This window comes from Cyprinus carpio, chromosome B6, assembly GCF_018340385.1.
Source record: "Cyprinus carpio isolate SPL01 chromosome B6, ASM1834038v1, whole genome shotgun sequence".
Lineage (NCBI taxonomy): Eukaryota > Metazoa > Chordata > Actinopteri > Cypriniformes > Cyprinidae > Cyprinus > Cyprinus carpio.
Genome location: NC_056602.1, coordinates 15,678,666 through 15,695,372, shown reverse-complemented (window position 1 = coordinate 15,695,372; position 16,707 = coordinate 15,678,666). Strand labels below are relative to the sequence as shown.

At 33.9% G+C, this 16,707-nt stretch overlaps 1 protein-coding gene across 4 annotated transcripts in view; it reads right to left on the bottom strand.

The window, feature by feature from the left end:
- LOC109089180 (lipoma-preferred partner homolog) overlaps nt 1-16,707 on the bottom strand; it is a 199,112-nt gene that overhangs the window by 169,668 nt on the left and 12,737 nt on the right. For 3 of the 4 annotated variants that reach the window (XM_042725859.1, XM_042725860.1, XM_042725858.1), the window contains exon 2: nt 1,322-1,368. The exons of the other annotated variant lie outside the window; for it this stretch is intronic. The gene's annotated coding sequence lies outside the window, so the exon portion shown is untranslated. The remainder of the gene's footprint in view (nt 1-1,321; nt 1,369-16,707) is intronic. 4 annotated transcript variants of the gene reach the window in all.

Here is a 16,707-nt window from a genome sequence, read left to right as displayed (position 1 = left end):
ACTTCAACACCCATAATGCACTTTTGATTTTGGCACCACCCCTCTGCTGACTGTCCGTGGGCAGAGATGCAAAAATGTGAAAGTTTGATCTGTGGTCAATAGTCAGACAGATAGCCCAAAATTATGTGCTTTGGATCAACTGGCAGACTTTTGATGGCTAAAATACAGGGATTTCTGGTTGAAAATGGGCAAACCTATTCTTTGAATACAGAGTTAGTTATAAACTAGCTAGTAGTTGCTAAGCCACAAGTGTGAACTTCACATTCCATGAATGGCTAGTGCAACCCTATCTACAGTATGTGGCTGGACAGGAAAGATTTGTGATGTTAGGCAAAAGGCTTGCATAATGCATCATTCAATGAAAAAAAAAGAACATTAAGTAAATAAAGTAATTTTGATGTTACATTGGCATTAAATACATTCTCCCTTCACATTCCTCTTTAGGTACAGTAAATTTCATGCATTTCAAGCCTCTCAAGATCTGAAGAAGCATGCACAGGGTGTGAGATGAAGCCTGCCCTGGGAATGTTCATGTCAGCCAGTTGGACACTGCTTCCTCTGAGTGAAGTGAAAGGGGCAATTGGGTGGCAATCTGCAAGTATGTGACTATGTAACTAAATGCATCATGTTCTGCTGTTTTTTTTTATTTTATTTTTTTTGATTTTCTGAGCTAAGTGAGCAAAAGTGAGTCTGTTTCACGTAGGGAAAGGCAATAAGATGGGTACTAGGCCATACATCAGAGAAATGGCATAGTGTACTGCCGCTGGCCTCACTGACACTCAGGCCAGCTTATGTAAGTTACCCTCTCTCTCTCTCTCTGTGTGTGTGTGTGTGTGTGTGTGTGTGTGTGTGTGTGTGTATTTGTGTGTGCACGACAGGAGTGTGGTTAGGCAGCTCTTAGTGTACAGAATGTAAAGAATTCAAAAGTTACGTAAAAGAACAAAATGAACTGGTAAGCCCAGCTCATACCACTTTCAAACTGCAGAGAGAAAAAAAAAACACATGGATGGAGACAAAATAATATGAAAACTACACTTTAGAATTACTTACTCTTACACCTGGTTTCTATTCTACTTCATAACAATTGTTAGTACTGCCCACCGGGAAATCTCATTGGTCTAACATCCTCTTTCTCACAACAACATATTAAATGTCAAATATATTCTGATTGGCTGTTGGTCTGACATGTCATCCAGCATTTGACAAACTGGTGCAGGTAGATGACTGCACTGGTTAGAATGCAGTGTTAGATTTCGTGAAGATAATTAATTAGAAAAATTATGAATGACAGGAGAGCAAAAAAAAAGCATTTTATATTTACCTGATTCTTTTTCAGGAGCAAAAACCAATCAACAGATGATCACAAACCTGAACGACAAAGAGAGGAGATGTATGAGGACATTTTGGTGACAAAGGAACAATAATTCACATTGTAAATAGATACGTCTTGTTTATATTAATCATGATTTGATGATTATGAAATTGTCATGTTGTATAAAAATAAATAAATAAATAACACTTAACATATTTTAAATAACATTTTAAACTATATCTTCAAACCAGATGTTATATTTGAACTTGTTAATTCATTCATTCATTCATTCATAGTAGAAATGAGCATCATCCTGTAGTATAAAAATAAATAAATATTTTAAATAAAAATTTTAAACCATATCTTTAAACCACATGTAATATTTGTACTTGCAAATTAATTAATTAATTAAAAACATTTTTGACAGACACATATGACCTATGAATTATGAAGGTAAAAAAACAGTTGATTTAAAAAAGAAATCGTGAAAAAAAAGCATCTCAGCAAGTACAATATACCGTTTCCCTACATGCATTAATAGAAATGTTATTTTAAAACAATAATGTCAGTAATGTTGATGTTCTCTGCCAAGTACTCAGTTGTAATACAGGTGACTGATATGATCAAATGCTTATTTAATAGTTCACAACAACATCCCAATATAGTTGTTTTATTTTATTTTATCTTTTTTAATTAAGAAATTATAACAAAAATGCAAACAATATCACACTATATGAAAAAAACGAAATACTGTAATACAGCAACTGAATAAACAAAAGCACTGTAAGGGTCTTCACTGAATGAATTTAATATAAAGCTACTAATGTTATAGAGTCAAGAAGTGTGTGATTTTCTTATTGTTGTTTTATAAACATTAACAGCATAGCAGCAAGCATATTAGACTGATATTACTTTAGGGATCTAATATACTGAGACCCCACAGTTGTTTACATTCACACACTAAGTGAATGTGAATGGGCATTTTGACATAATTTTGTGTGTATTTGACCCTTCAAGCACAATAAGCCACAAAGGAGAACTAAAATCAGGATCGCATGCAGATTTCTGTGTGTGTGCTTATGCCAGACAGCATGAGTTCTTTTCATGGCTTATTGCTCTTAATAACATTTTTAGCATCAAACACATCCTATGCTTTATTTTCTTATGCATATTTCTTTTTAACTTTTAGCAGTCCTGCGCTGTATTTAAACACTGCAGTATAGACAAAATTAGCAAAATCTCTATCATAGCCACAATATATACTGTCATACCACCAAGCCTTAATTTTACTCGAAACTTTCTAGGACATTGAGCTCTGGAATAACATTGAATGCATATACACAGCATAAATAGAAAACTTAAAAAGAAGACAAAAAAACAAACAAAAGTAAAAGTTCCAAAATGCTAATTATGAGGTTCCACTTGTCTGTTTGAGGAACATGATGCATCCGGCATCCTGTTTGAATGCGCAGGTAGGAGGTGGGGGGTCTGTTTCCCCTCCAAGGGCCTACAGACGCACTCCCTACCCACATAGTGTCTCTTTTGTTCTCTGATAAATTGACACTGCCAGTTCCCCACGTTGCCAAGACATGAGGAAGACCGCTGGGAAAAAGAAGTAGGAGCAGCGCCTCTACATGTGATTGGTATCACTTCTGACTCTCTTCATGTTTTTATCTACACTGTCTCCACAGGCATTAATTTCAAAGCTCTGATTGAGGTTGCTAAGACAAAAAAAAAAAAAACTCATTGTGTTCAGTCAGCCATCCATATCATTGAATAAGTTGTATCCTACCAGATAAGCCAACAGTCTAAATACTCATCAGCCATACAATTCTTAACTTTTCGTATTTACATATAAGGTTACACAACAAAAAGCCCGTTCATGGCCATCCAGGAACTAACAGTACAATGCACCATAGAGAAACCTATTTTACAAACAGTGAAATACTCTTTGTCTTTTAAAATATGCATATTATTTTAAATATTTTAAAATGGATTTCTCAAAATATCAGTGTATCCTGAACAGTGTTATGTTAGTATCAATAATATACTAATAAAGTTTTTGGCAGTATTTTAAATATTTTCTGTTTTAAGTTTAAAGTTTTTAAGTATTTAGTATTTTTTGTCATTTTTTACATTATGTCTTTATACGTACTACAAGAAAATGAGAAACGGCACTTTGGCAACTAGCTAAAAAAAGTTTTTAAAATAAGTTTAAGGTTTTTATATTTGATTTTATTTCGGTTAATGTTTATTTTATTTCAAGTAATGAAATGTTATGGTTTAGTTATAGTTAATTATAACAACCCTGATTCTGAATAAAGGTTTCATTGTCTCATTAAGAAAACGTCTTTTGGCTCCTACAGAATATTTTGCAATTAAACCAAGGAGGAAAAAAATCAGCCCATGACACTTTTGCCTCAAAACCCCATTTTTCAAGCAGCACAGAAGAAAAGCATCATGCGATTTTTAGAATCTCCAGCCAAAAAGCAGTGAAATACAGCTCAAAGAAATCTAGTTGAAAGCTGGCAAAGTTTCTGTGCCATTGGAATCACTACACTAATAAATGAAATAGACTCATAAATTCTGCATGGCCAGCGGCCATAAGTGAATCCATAACTGAGGAAAAATCTGTTGCATTCACCTCTGTGTGACGATCCTCACTTATGTAATTGGCAAAATAAATATTTTTCTTCTTAGAACATTATGAAAGCCTCTCTTTATGTATCTAATATGTGACTCATTGTATTGGGGGAAAACAGTTATTATTTATTCACCCTCATGTCGTTCCAAACCTGTATGACATTCTTTCCTCCATGAAACACAAGCATGAATATCCTGGCCACTCTCTTTATTTTCAGTATAATGAAAATGAATGGGATCTGGAAATGTCAGGGGCCAAAAATGCTTAACTAATGCTTATTTTCACATATATCTTTTCAGAACTGATCCAAACGAACTCACTGACTCAACTTATGACTCAAATTATGATTCAATAATAGTCATTTAATTTTGGTTGAGTGAGTCTCTTTTGTGGAATCCCAGGATAAGGTATTGTATGCACGCAAGCTCATATTTAGCATTAAGCTCTCTTTGCTGAGGTGGATATGGGCCTATAAGACCACCATCACTGTCCATCGCCCAATGAAACCACACAACACCTGAGGATCAGAGGGTCCATTTAACATGAAGACCTTCATATGGTCTTAAGTGCAGACAGAGGCTAGGCTGATGCACACTGCGTGTTCACAGGGGGACCAGAAAGGTAACTCAGTGCCTAATGAAAAATACATTTAGGTGAATTCACCTTCACTTTTTGCCTTTTAGCTCTGCATTGTACAGAACAGAAATAACCATGACCATGAGATATTATATATATATATATAGCTATGCGATATGGCTGTAGGCATGAGGCAGCAGTTCGATGGCACAAGTATGCAAATACATAAGAAAAAACAGCATTCTCTTTAAAAACCCTCTTTTGTGCATAACTACCTCATTCTGCCACAGATTTAAATCTCAAGTTGACAGTTTAACAGCTGAACCCTCTTAAAACGTCACTTTAGAACTAGTAACGAAGGAATGTTGAGTTGCATCATTGAAAGCTTATTGTATTACTGTATTAAAAGCTCACTGTATTATAGTATCAGGGTTTGTATCACTCCACTTGCGGTATTTCTCACAGGGAGTGTCATGGCGGATGGGAATTAAAAGCATACATTAAAAGCATTAATGTAAATTTTCAAAATTAATTTATTATAACAGAATAAAACTATTCGGTTAACATAATGAACAAATAAGAATGATATTCTTGATAAAAAACCTTTAGTACATTAAACCTAGTACATTTAAAAAAAAATTTAGTACATTTTTTTTTTTTTTTTGAAGGAAAAAGTCACATACTGTAGTGACCCATAAACATAAGGTCAGAAATATGCAGAAATATGCAAACAAAACTTAAAACAGTACATAATATCATAGAGAGTCTCTTAAAACACCAGAAAATTTGTCATTTTTTATGACAAGGAAAAGCTAGTTTAGGCTGTAAGATGTTACTCTTGCTACTCTTTTTTTCTTCTTCTTCTTCTTCTTTTATTTTTTATTTATTAATAATTTTTTATATTTATTAAAAAAAATTACCTTGAAAATATATATTTTAAAAAATAATACAATAAAATAAATTGTGCATATTCACATTTATTCAAAGTGTAAGAAGAATTTTTACTACATTTTTCCTGCTCTTTCTGGTTGACATTCTTATTTGTCATAAACCCATCTAATGCTGGCTTCACGCTGTTAAGTAAGAAGATGACCAAGAGAAACAGGCCATTCTGAATCCAAAGCACGAGGAAAGCAAGCAAGCAGCCAAATCTGTGATAAAGAGAGGCGAGAAACAATCCAAAACACTGACTTAAATTTCGTATGAGGATCCCTAAATTATTTCTGCGCTTACCGTCGACTCGCTTTACTTCCTCCAAATTTCCATTCTGTGTTTTTCTCTCATTATCTCCTCTGTAATTCTCAGTCGCATTCCCCATAATTTTGCCTACATGTTTTTGTGTATTTTCTACATCTTTCCATTCTTTTCTCTCTACTTTCCGGCCATCTCATTGTTTCCAGGGAATATTCTGCATTGCAAAACTCAGTTAGACAGGCGTTTGTTAAGTTGTGAATGATTGATGCGCCATTGACTTGGCCGGTCTAACGTCTTGCTATAGGCTTAAATCATTTATACAAACATTTAACGATATATCCTTTGAAGTCAAAGGCCTTCGGGAGACGAGTGCTTTTATTTAGACTATTGGTTTAGCGCTGATGTACTTAGTGTGTCTAAATCATTAAAATTGCGCTTATAATAAGCGCAATACGAAGCAGTCCTGATTTACTCTCTGTCAGAAGTACGAGCTTACTGCCTACAGGGAGTTACACTTGTTTTGTACTATATTCTCCAAAGTAGGCTGCTTTAGCTCTGCCTTAACAATAACCACACAGATGCGAATACCCTAAGGAATAGCTTGGCTGAGATCTATTCCAGAGTCTGTTCTTGTAGGTGGGTGTGTGTGTGTTTTTTTTTTGTTTTGTTGGGGATTGTGTGTTATCTGTAAGCGATATAGCTTTGGGGTGGGGCTTTATTTTTTGTGTGGTATTGATTTGATGAAGGGACTGGTGTGTATAATGCAATTTATCAAATCAGCATCTGTCATCCTCATGGGACACTCTGACACGATGCAAATTCACTCCACACCATCCAATAAAACATCCTATCAGCCTCAGCCATTAACATGATGGACTGCCCTCCGGTAAGTAGGATTGTGGATCACAACAAGGACTTTTATAAAACGCTAAAACAGCTGGACAAACTCATAACTCTCATTTTTGAGGTTGTTTTTTTGGCTTGCATGTTCAGGACATTGAGTAAGCCCACCCTCTCCCCACCCACCCGTCCAATCCTAGTTTAAGAGCCTGCAGGAATGTCCACAACACAAGGAATTTTAGTTACAATTTTCAGCTACCAGAAACTTTCCTTCCATATTTGGCCCGACAACACGAGGATTTGAAAATCCAGCCCTACTCCTGTGTCTCTCCTCCTTCGATTTCAACTCAGTATTTAACAAAGAGTACCATTTCTCTCAAGTGGCCATATAAGACTCTGAAAAAATAATAAAATATAACAAAGAATAACAAAAAGCTGATCAATTAAAATAGGGAATTAAAAAAAGAAATCCAAACAGAAAAAAAGTCTATATTTGCATGATTAAATGTTACTTACAGTATATACACAAAATACCAGATGTTTATATTGTTGTTTTCACACCACGGATCAAAAGTTTAGGGTGAGCACAATTTATTTTATTTATTTTTTTTCCCAACAAAAAATGCATTAAATCAATTAATAGTGACATCAAAAATATGTATAATGATTTCTATTTAAATTAAATGCAGCTGAACTTTTGTTTGATCAAAGAATCCAGAAAAAAAAAATTTGAATTTCAACTACAAATATTAAGCAGCACAACCATTTTCAACATTGACATTCTTGAGCACCAAATCAGCATATTGTGATTTCTGAAGGGGCCTTAAAAAAGATCAAACCAGAGGATAATTCTTTACAGCTGCAAAACACACTTTATCTGTATGCCACTACAACTCATTGTACTGGCTTAATGAAGCTGAATCATGAACTAAATCACTAAATATGACAACAGCCCTCACAGCTTCAGTCTGATAACTAGCGTTCATCATCAGCGCCCCAACAGCAGCGCAAGAGCACTGAAGAGATTATAAACATGAAACCTCAGGCTTTACACATTATTTTCTTCATCTAACATGGAGTAAACCGATTAAGAATGTGGCAATATTACAATTCTGGTCAATGTTTATAGGTCAATATTGTTTGGTTTACTGATAATTTTATTAAAATTCGATAAAAATCTTGCCTAAATTGTTAAAAAATAAGATGCTAACAATGACAATCACTTGTTTTACAAAATACAAGAAAAAAAATTTATGTACATGCAACATCATAATTTACAGCATCAAAAATGGGTAGTAAATTTCTGAGATTTTACAACTGATATGCTAACAGTATTAATCTTGAATATTGGTGAAGCAATACTGGTACAATAAATCCTTTAGTTTTATTTCTTTTTTTTTCCTTAATGTTTTTTTTTTGTTTGTTTGTTTGTTTGTTTGTTTGTTTGTTTGTTTGTTTGTTTGTTTGTTTGTTTGTTTTCGTTTTGTTTTGTTTTCAACCTGGCCAAAAAAAGATACTGTAACTATTTTTGTCATAAATGGCCATTTTAACTAAGACCGCTTTAAAGTCTATTATTATTATTATTATTATTATTATTATTATTATTATTATTATCAATATTTAGTAGTAGAAGGATTGGTATTATAACTCTAATAAAAAAAGACAGTTGTAAATTAGCTCAAATAAAATAAAAAAATTAATATTAAATAATTTTAATATTTTAATATTGGCAAACCAAACTGGCATAGACTTTAGATGCAACTACGGTCATAGCCTTCAGTTTTTCTTCAGCTTGCATAAAATACAGTGCCTCTGGGCAGCATTAAACAGTCCATATAAATGCATCTTTTGGTTCAGTAACAGCTTCTGTGTTGTCAATGCAGTGCAAAGACAGTATTATTTAAAGCTGATTATGTTAACATCTTTTGACCCTAACATTCCAGCTTGGCCAGTAGCTCCAAAAGTCCCATATCCGGATGACTGTGAGCGACAGTTGCCACTGTTTTGGTACATGGGCCATGCGAATGTTTGCACCCACAGTTCAGACTCTTAAACAGAATGAGTGTGTAAAAGAAAACATCATCATGAGTCATCACTGTTTTCAAACAGAGAAAACAAATGCACATGTGTGGAGTACAATCCAGGCTTTTATGCTTTTAGCTGCTATGCACAACAAATAATTTTCACTCTAACCCACCCAACTCAACTCTCCTTTTAATGGCATCTCTATGCTTTCAGACCTTTTTTAAGCCCTTAGCACACTAATGCCGCAGGACAATGCATTAAACCCTTTGTTTGACCTTTCGTTGTTGTTCGTTTTCATTCACTTTCTATTTTCCATTATCCTGAATAGGACAATGATATAACTTAAACCATAACAAGCAATTGACCAGCTTTGAGGCCTAGGCTGGATATTTCTATCTGTAGCATCAAGGACAGTGATCTAGGAAGCCCTGGCCCTAAACATCATCCATGCGGAGCTGCAGGACAGCTGTAATCTCACCCTCTCGCATCTCTTTCTAGCCAAAAATTTAGAACAGAACAGGCAAGCACCCCAGGAAAAAGGCTTTTACTGCTGAGCTCTTTGGATTCAGTATGATCCTTCTTAGCTCTCGCTGGAATACCTCGGATCATCCCAATCTATCCAATGATGTGTCAGTTAGGAGTTCTTTGAAAATATAAAACTCTATCCATGAGAATTTGTATTTTTGGTGTGCCTAATCCTGTTTGTCAGGGTTTAGGCTTATAATGGCACAGAACAGCCATGGCCCCTAATATAGCCGGTAATACAGTCTTCTATTTCTGCCCACGTTTGGTGAGTGGGGCTGCACTGGGAATCTTACTTTTACTGCACTTCTCTGGGGTGCCGCATTGCTGACTCATTTGCCTCACTATGACCAAGCACAGAATTTAGAAACAGATTACATGAACATGCAAACAAAGCTAAAAGTCCATGAAGTTTTTGAATTCAGATGATGTAACTGCAACACAATACATTAAAGGGACAGTTCCCCCAAAAATTAGCATATACAATGACAGTGAATGGTAACCGGGGGCTGTAAAAAAAAAAAACATAAAAAGGGTCCCGATACAACTTGTGGATTTTTGAGAATCATTTGAGAGTTTTGGAGCTACATTTGTATTCCCCTCTGCCATACCTCTCAATTGCACTTGCACATATTCAAATATGGTGCATGAAAAGGTGTCATATTGAAGCAATAAATTTCACTTACATTTTACAGAGTTATTGTTTTCAGAAGACTTGAAAATTAGTGTATATCTTTCATGGTGCATTAGTCTTTAGTCTCCATTTATTTTTACTTTATTGAAAAGAGCAGCATGGACATTCTATTAACTTTTCTTTTTGCAGAAGAAAGTCAAATGGGTTTGAAATGATATGAGCGTGAGTAAAGCCGAGAACACACTACACGACTGTCATGCAGTGGAGATGCGTTCACTGTCAAACATCATTCAGTATTCATTTTGTAATTTTGTCAAACATTTTTCCTTGATTACAAGAAAAATACAGATTATTCTTTTTGTGAGTTATTTCTTGTCTTTCTTTTAATTCTTGAGTTAACACTGCAAATTTAAATAGTTTCATTTTTTTCTGCAGTCAAAGAAAGTAGCCTAAATTATGTAAGTGATTTTCTCATTTTAAAGATTATCAAGAATTCTTTTATTTCAATCTGCAGTCTAATAAAAGTTGAGAAAAAAATGCCTATAGCCCTATCTATACAGGCTAATTCCATTTTTTTCTTAACTTTTAACTTCTTAAAATTTGTTATGAAGAATATTAAATCAACTTTAGGCTAGGCTAAAGAATTTTCTTCATAACGAATATACGAGCATAACGAATAGCCTAGCTATACTTCAAAACGAAGTTTTCATAAATAAATTTATAAATCACGAATATGACGAAATAAAATTATATATATAATATTTGGAATGGAATATTTCAATTAATTGGACACAACAGTGATTCCCTGAATTTAAAAAATAAATAAAAATTAGCATTCAGCTAAATCTCCATTAGACTAAATAAGCCCTAATTTACAGTTTGGCTCTTAATGCATTATAATGATTTGAAAACAACAACAATGACTGAACATGAGTGAATGGCTTTTGTTCATTGGTAATTTCCTAACCTTTGATCTCTATAAGATGAGACTGGGGCACATACAGTAGAAATTTCTTGCTTTAGTTCATTCATTAACATTAAAAGAACTGAAGGATTGTTGTTTGCTGTCATTGATGATACAACTAGGATTCTAGCCAAAGCTCTTTTATTCTGTTTCACAACAGCACAAAAGAAACGGCTTGAGAACATCTATTGAATGAAAACTCCCACCCTCACTCTCCCATATGAAATCATTACAAAGGTTATAGATGAGGACCACTGATGCAGTCCCAAAAAGGTCCTGGAAAGGGAGACACTTGTGATTACGACATATATGTATATTCAAAATTCCCTTTGGATAAACAAAATAATAACAACTGCCAATTCTCACTAACTCATAGCCTGCAATTGCATTTGACTCCAATGCACATTCAGAAACCAACCAAATAGTTTCAAGACAAAATTTTCTGATCAGTGTAAGTAAGGATCAGAGGCTATGAGACCGAACGAATTAGATTATGAAGCTCAGAGAACAAACATCACACTTGTGAATCGTTTTCCTCTGAGACTCCAGGGGGAGCCCAGAATCATATGCTAATCCTTACTTAAGTCAGTGTAGCCAAAAACTTCTGAATCTTTGTTGATTAATTACTCATGACTTGCCAGTATTTATTCAAGTATCACTATTTCATTGGACTTAATTTTTGTGTAAGAAACAAATCGACTGGGCTGTAGGACCCTTGTTCAAATACATACCAATATATAAAAATATAATACATAAGAATAATGTTACTATAAGAAATATTCTGAGATAGAGTTTCTGATTTAAAAAAAATATATTACTACACATATTATTTTATTTTAAGAAATAAATACTTTAATTTAGCAAGGACGCATTAAATCGTTCAAAAGTGACAAAGAATTTTACATTCAAAAAAGTTAAAATAAATGTTCTTTATATACTAAAAAATTAAATTAAGTTAAATTAAAATATATATATATACATATTTTAATATTATATATTATTATCAAACACATAAACAGCGGTAAAATTCTGTCGAGTCCCATGGCTTACTGGTTTAGTACGACTGTGTAACATTCTGATATTCCATGAACACTCATATTGCTTTGCCAAAAACAGCTGCTTTTGATGAGAGCATCCCTTGCCACTTGCCAGACATCAGCTGTGTGACGCAGGATGAGGGAGAGAGAAAAAATAAAAAGAGACAGGGGATAGAGAAGTGTCTACTGGCAGGTGCTGGCAGCACGGTGTGAGGGATAAGGACTTCCTGCCAAGTAGATGATTTGGGTCAGTAGGTAATTGCATTCCTGAATCACAGAGGGCTTGGTGGCAATTAATCCCTGCTGTGAGCCACGTGAGCAGGGGAACACGTTCACTGTGCAGCGGCAACTGTGGTCAGAGAGAGGGCCTGCCTGCTCCAGCAAGGAAGCCAAGCAGAGCATTCTTGTCTCCATGTGGGACAATGCTAAACACAAACTACAATACTCCGCATCCTCTTGTGGTATGAGTGCACAGCAGGTGTATATATCTCTACAATACAACTGGCCCGCAAATATCATGCAACTGTACAAATGTTTGGTTGGTGTCCATCAACTTCCAAATAAAAAGAGAAAACAAAAAAAAAGATTAAAGGTAAAATAAAATAAAATTAAAAGTAACTTTCATTTGTGAAGCGAATTCACTTGATTGTACAAAAACTGGCCTCATGCTTATTTAATAACCATTAGTCACTGAATCTCCAGCAAAGATAACTGTCAATTACAAATGTCCACAATAAAAAAAAAGAAAAAGTATTTTTAAAAATCTTTTTTAAAGATGTCAGAACAGCATATTTTATATATGTTTTAATAAATGAATACATGCACCATGCCGTGTCATTGACTCAACTATTTTACGATACACACAACACCAATCAAAGGTTTATAGGTAAAGTTTTTATTTTTATTTTTTATTTTTTTTTATGTGCTTATCAAGGCTGCATTTATTAAATCAAAAATATATTAAAATTGAAAAAAATACTATTATATTAAATACTATTACAAATTAAAATAATTGTTTTATTTTACTGTTTTTACTGTCTATTTTAACATATTTGAAAATAAAATTTATTTCTGTGATGGCAAAGCTAAGTTTTCAGCAGCCTTTACTTATAAACAGAAAATACTGTAGAAATCTTTTGCAAAACTGTAAATGTGTGATCAAATTAATGTATCCTTGTTCAAAAAAAAAAAAAAATTCTTTAAAACAACAACAAAAAAAATCTTACTATCTCCAAACTTCTGAATGGTACTGTACCATTACTGTAAACATTACTCATTATTACTGATAACCCATACAAGATAACATGTTGGTCATACGTCCCATCAGCATCTCTTAATGATTGGAGAAGAAGCCATGTATTGGAAACCATGTACAGTCAGGCGGTCATTAACACAAAACAAGCCCTGACCACTCCTATCATCCCACAGGGGTTTGTTTTAGGACAATGACCAGGTGAATGTTATTCATCGTATTGCTACTTACTTAATTAGTTTGTTTTATTGTGCGAGAAGAAAGAGATTGATTCAAGAAACCTGAAATTAGCACTTATTCCTGCCAGATATAACAAGCTGATTATTTTCATGTTGTGGCTTTATTTTGTAGTCTTCGTTTAGAGCCACATTCTCTGTAAAGAAGCAGTGGGGAGATGCATTACACGCAAGTTACAGTGCAGGACAAATGATTCAATGCAGTCAATAAGTCCTAATTAATTAATAATGACTAACAGATTTTGTTTACGCTCCTTGTGATTATGCTGCCCATTGTGGAGATTTTAAAAACAGCCTTTAACAGAGCATTGATTATGGCTTTCCATTTGTGAAGTGAGAACATTGTGCAGCAATGAAAAGGTTTTAACTTCGCATGAGTTCAGCAAATGTATCCTTTTTCATTTTACAAGACAATAAACTCTCTTCCATGTTTTTCTTCACTATGCTTGAGACAGACCCCTACCAAGTTCAATGGCAAGCCAATAATGGATAGAGAATTAGTTTAAAATGCCAGCAATGGCGACTCAAAGGGTCATTTTTATTCTCTATAGACCTCAGAACACTTTGCTCCTCTATTTAATAACTCATTATAGCTCTGTCTAATTTCTTTCTGGCTCCAGTCTTTTTTGCATTGTACTTTGTAATAATAACACTTTCTATTAGCATTGCACTTTAAGAGGCTTTTAAATCAATCCAAAGATTAGAGACTTTTGGGAACACAATGTTAACTTTAACTTTGCAATTGGAGAGTGACAGCAGACACTTAATTTATGACTCATTCTACTCTTATGTTACATTTTTGAACATGACCTGAAAATACCTTTTCTATAAAGCAAATGAATTAACGCACACAAAAAAAAACTCAAAAGAAATTCAAAACAGAACTGCATAACAGAATGTGCATGACTGAATATTGGTTGAAGATATGTGGAAAAACAATAAATAAATAAAAATTATGAATAAAAGTAAATCTTAATTCTATGATGACAATAATTTGTAAAAAATCATTCATTCATTCAATCATGGATTAGTTGACAGGAAACATTTTAATTAAATATAATTTTCAAGTTTTTTGACCTAATTTAACCATGTAACCATGTATTAAAGGCAGAAATTTACACTCTGTTAAAAGGAGTTTTTATAAAAGACTGAATAAAATAAAATAAAATAAAATGTTTTAATAATACACTGTTCTATTTTCTCATTATTATTGATTATGCACTCAGTTTGAAGTTCAATGCATGTATGATGGCACACTGGTATTCAGCTTTAAAGAAGAAGGATGGTTTTTAAATTTTGACAGATTTTTACAAATAATCAATAAATTTGTTGTATAATTAATTCACTGCCATGGGCTGCTTCAATCAAATATAATTTTCAAGTTTGTTTAGGGCTGTTATCAGTTTCAGCTCTTGAAGAGCCAAAATACACACACAAATAAATGTGGTTGGTTCAAATTATTCCACAGCTACATCCAAAGCAGAGGATTTGCCACTTTGTTTAGCTCTAAAAGTCTCCATATTCGTGATTTAAGCCTGAAAATGTTATCCAGAAATGGGCCCATACCCGCTGATCCATTCTAAAACCAATGAGGCACAGGAATGGCTGGCACAGTGCTGGTGCAGAAACAAATATCTGCTGCTCTAGCTGCGTCTCTCAGCAAGCTATCATTTAACAGGCCAGAATCTACCTCTCCTCTGGGGCTACGATCTAGGCTTTTGGATTGCTCTGTTTTTAAGCCAACAAGCCTCATTAGAAAATAACAGGACTAGTGAAATGGCATCTGTTAGTCTGGCACATGCAACCTTTTGAGCCGGGCTCCATTAACATATGTGCGTCAGAAGAAATTAATCTGCCAGTGACCTCTGATACCAAAAGAACAGGGCTGAGGCTGAGACCCCAGAGGCGGAGGATAATGCCTTTTTTGGCAGATCGCGCCTTTGCAGCGAGGGGACATAATGATAACATAACGGTTAGATATTGGCATTTTTAATCTGACCTAAAGACTGTGTGGCTCTACGCTAATGGGCTCATAGTCTTTCAAAGCTCAAAATCTGTGATTACGTACTTTCGCTTTCTGCATAGTCCCATAAAGTATGCATTAAATATTAAAAAGTCCAAAAAACACATGATATGAAGCAAATGCAGTTAAATTAAAAATAATGCAGGAAAAGTAAATAGGCCATAAGAGGCCATATGTTATCTTGATTTAACCATGTACTGAAACCACAAACCAAAGCTCTAAAATAAAATAAAATAAAATAATAAAATAAAATAAAATAAAATAAATACTATTAGCCAAATCAATCCAATCAATCAATTAGTCAATCAATCATATGTAGCCCTTCCAGAAATCTGTGCTTAAACTAATCAAATACGATCGGCCTGTAAGATGAATGCTGAAATTTTAGCGATGATAGTTTCTTTATATAACTTTCTAGGGTTGTTAAACATATTCAGCTTTATAGTGAACAGAAATTTTGTCACTAATCTGGGCCTATTATCACAGTATGTGCTCAATTTTTAAGTGTAGCACATGTATAACAGAACACTGTGAATCAGCTTTTAAGAAATAGGATGGTTTAAAAATAATTTTAACAGATTAAAAAAAAAAACAGCTGTACTATACATAATGAAATGAACACTAATAGTGGGAAAACACTAACAACATTTATTCAGTTTGCATGATTCCTTGCACAATATTATGTTATGACCTCAAAACACTTTTACCATGATTAGCTATCTTATAAATTTTTACGTTTGCATCACATCATCAGTTTCATACGTATAACTTTGCTGATAGTAAACTTGCTCAGTAGCTCACCTGGTACAACACTGCACTTGTGATATGATGTGCTTGGGTGGGAGTCCCATGAAACACAAGTCATGATAAAAGAGCTCGAAGGCTTGTAGAAACCGGCTCAAATGGCATAGTTGCTTCAGCAAATGCATTGCATTTATGTTTTTTTTTTTTTTTTTTTTTTTTTTTTTTTGTTAACACTATCGGTTATCATTTAAATGAATTTGATTCTTTAAAACTGAATATACTCTCAGGGAAATTTTAAGGCATATTTCATTGACCCCAAATAAAAATAAAGGATTTACCGTAAAGAAAACTGTTAAAGAAATGTTTGAAGTATCCTGCCGATGCGTTCATTAAAGAGGTCTTAACCTTCAATCATAAAACACAGAGGAATTGCATGTTAAAATAGAATGCAATCAAACCCTCAGTGTGAATCTTTATATAAACAGATAATCATCCACTTATTTAACTTCACTTTCTTGCAATCTGGCCAGGCTTCTAATTGCTCTCGTTAATCAGTCCTGACGTTTTATGTTGTCAGGATATTCTCTCAGATTGACACACTATATGAAAACAAACACCAGAAATTTCTCAAACTGGAGAGAAGAATATGTTAGGAAACAAAGGCCAGTGCTGAGAAGCGAGTGCACATTGATTAAAATCTTAAT